The sequence below is a fragment of the Bubalus kerabau genome, chromosome 17 (assembly GCF_029407905.1).
Source record: "Bubalus kerabau isolate K-KA32 ecotype Philippines breed swamp buffalo chromosome 17, PCC_UOA_SB_1v2, whole genome shotgun sequence".
NCBI classification, from domain to species: Eukaryota; Metazoa; Chordata; class Mammalia; order Artiodactyla; family Bovidae; genus Bubalus; species Bubalus kerabau.
In genome coordinates, this window is record NC_073640.1 from 18,351,517 (window position 1) to 18,354,938 (window position 3,422).

The 3,422-nt window shown below is 36.2% G+C and overlaps 1 non-coding gene across 1 annotated transcript; it reads right to left on the reverse strand.

The window, feature by feature from the left end:
* Positions 1 to 1,517: 1,517 nt before the first annotated feature.
* On the reverse strand, positions 1,518 to 1,646 carry LOC129632633 (small nucleolar RNA SNORA11). The gene has a single exon (XR_008704623.1). It is a non-coding gene; the product is annotated as a small nucleolar RNA SNORA11 (small nucleolar RNA).
* Positions 1,647 to 3,422: the final 1,776 nt, after the last annotated feature.

Below are 3,422 nucleotides of genomic sequence, written 5' to 3' on the forward strand. Positions count from 1 at the left end.
TTTAAAAAATATTTATTATAGTTGATTCATAATGTTAATTTCTGCTGTACAGCAAAGTAATTCAGTTAAACATATATATTATTTTTCATATTCTTTTCTATTATGGTTTATCAAAGGAAATTGAATATAGCTCCCTGTGCTACACAGGAAGACCTTGTTGTTTATCCATTATATATACACCAGTTTGCACCTGCTAATTCCAGACTCCCAGTCCTCCCGTACAATCCCTGTTGGCAACTATAAGTCTGTTCTCCACGTCTGTGAATCTGTTTCTGTTTCATAGATATGTTCATCTGTGTTGTATTTCAGATTCCACAAACAATTGATATCATATGGTATTTGTATTTCTCTGACTTACTTCACTTAGTATGATAATCCCTAGATTCATCCATGTTGCAGCAAATGTCATTATTTCATACTTTTTTAGAATGAGTATTATTCCATGGTATAGATACACCACATCTTCTTTAGCCATTCATCTGTTGATGGATACTTAGGTTGCTTCCATGTTTATAGTGCTACTATAAACATAGGGGTTCAGGTATCTTCTCAAATTATAGTTTTATCTGGCTATATGCCCAAGAGTGGGATTGCTGAATCATATGGTAATTCCGTTTTTAGTTTTTGAGGAACCTCTACACTGTTGTGCACAGTAGCTGCACCACTTTACATTCCAAACCATAGTGTTCCCTTTTCTCCACACCCTCTCTTACATTTATTACTCGTAGACTTTTTTTTTAGGTTAATTTGTGCTTTTATTTGCCAGTATAATTTAACTACAGTGGCCTAGAAATTTTTTGATGTTTAAAAAAAATCACAATCCAACAAACACATACACACATATAATATGCATATATTTATAAAAGTGAAACAAAAGTTTTGCCAAAAACTTCTATCCTGAATGTTAATTTTTTTGAGACTTTTTAAAAGAAGTTTTAGGTTTACAACAAAACCGACAGGAAGGTAAATTGCCCATATCACCCCTCTCCTCACATGCACAACCAATATCAACAGAGTAGTACCTTTAAAAAAAAAAAAAACAGGGATGAACTACATTGACACATAGCACCAAAGTCAAAGTCCACAATTCGCCTTTAGGTTTCCTTTTAATGAAACGAATAGTGTTCCACATTCTATGGATTTGGACAAAAGTTTGATGACATATAACCATCATTATAATGTCATTCAAAGTATTTTCACTGCTCATAGAAACTTCTGTATCTATGTATTCGTCTCCCCTTCACTCCCCTCAAACTCCTGGCACTGATCTTTTTATTGTCTCCATAGTTTTGTCTTTTCCAGAATAGCATATAGAACCTATTTTTTTTTTCTTTCTTTTTCCTTAAACAGAGAGGTTCAAAGCTTTTATGTCTGTAAGATCGCTCATGGCATACCCATGTATGGACCAAATAGACTCTAGGTGGCAAACTCACCTACTAAATATTGTAGCTTTCCTTCAAATATTGAGCCCTGTCCCACTGGTCCTGCCCAGCAGCCACGTGGAGGTGCAGGGGGACATGTGTTGGATACTCATTCATAGAAGGCCACAAATTTTTTGCCTCTTGTTACAATGAACCCAGATTCCTGTTGGGTGTGTTGTGAACAAAGGAGCCATTTCTTTAGGTCCCCTACTCTGAGCACACCCCAGACTTTTAAATGATGGCCATTCTGACCAAAGTGAGGTGGTACCTCATTATAGTTTTGATTTGCATCTCTCTAATAATTAGTGATTATGAGCATCTTTTCATGTGCCTATTGGCCATCTGTATGTCTTTCTAGGGAAAATATCTACTTAGGTCTTCTCCCTATTTTTCATTGGGTTGCTTCTTTTTTTGTTCTTGAGTTGGATAAGCTGTTTATATATTCTGGAAATTAAGCCTTTGTCAGTCATATCATTTGCAATTATTTTCTCCAAAATTATATATTAAATTTATAATTATGTTTGTAATATATATGACTTCCTGGTGGCTCAGTGGTAAAGAATCCGCCTGCCAATGCAGGAGACAGGGGTTTAATCCCTGAGTCAAGAAGATCCCCTAGAGAAGGAAATGGCTACCCACTCCAATCTTTTTGCCTTGGAAATCCCATGAACAGAGGAGCCTGGCGGGCTACAGTCCATAGGGTCACAAAAGAGTTGGACATGACCTAGCAACTAAACAACATGTAATCATAACTATGTATATTATACACTATTACACCTTAATTTCTAAAACTGAATTATAGTTGATGTACAATGTTATATGCTACATGTATATAATAAAATAGTGATACAAAATTTTTAAAAGTTATACTCCATTTACAGTAGTTATAAAATACTGTCTATATTCCATTATACAATATATCCTTTTACCTTATTTATACATGACAGCTTGTAGTTCTTAATCTCCTACTGCTATATTGCCCATCTCCCCTTAATTACACCTCAATTTTTAAAAAGTCTTTAAAAATTAATTCTAGACAAAGGAGACAAGAATATACAATGGAGAAAAGACAGTCTCTTCAGCAAGTAGGGTTGGGAAAGCGAGACAGTCACACGTAAATCAATGAAGTTAGAACACTCCCTCACAAACACAAACTCAAAATGGCTTAAAGACTTAAATATAAGACATGACACCATAAAATTCCTAGAAGAAAACATACACAAAATATTCTCTGACATTTCTTAGATCAGTCTTCCAAGGCAATAGAAATAAAAGCAAAAGTAAACAAATGGGACCTAATCAAATATACAAGCTTTTGCACAGAAAACTGTAAACAAAATGAAAAGAAAACCTATGGAACGGGAGAAAATATTTGCAAATAATGTGACTGACAAGGGCTTAATTTCCAGAATACATAAACAGCTCCTACAGCTCAATATCAAAAAAACAAACAACTCAATTAATAAATGGGCTGCTGCTGCTAAGTCGCTTCAGTCGTGTCCAACTCTGTGCGACCCCATAGACGGCAGCCCACCAGGCTTCCCCATCCCTGGGATTCTCCAGGCAAGAACACTGGAGTGGGTTGCCATTTCCTTCTCCTATGCATGAAAGTGAAAAGTGAAAGTGAAGTCACTCAGTCATGTCCGACTCTTAGTGACCCCATGGACTGCAGCCTACCAGGCTCCTCCGTCCATGGGATTTTCCAGGCAAGAGTACTGGAGTGGGGTGCCATTACCTTCTCTGAATAAATGGGCAGAAGATCTAAATAGATATTTCTCCAAAGAAGATATACAGATGGCCAATACAGGCACCTGAAAAGATGCTCAGCATTGCTAAGTGTTAAGAGAAATGCAAATCAAAACTACAGTGAGGTAACACCTCACAGCAGTTAGAATGGCCATCATCAAAAAATCTACAAACAATAAATGCTGGAGAAGATGTGGATAAAAGTGAACCCTCTTAACAGTTTCGGTGGGAATGTAAACATAATGGAAAACAATG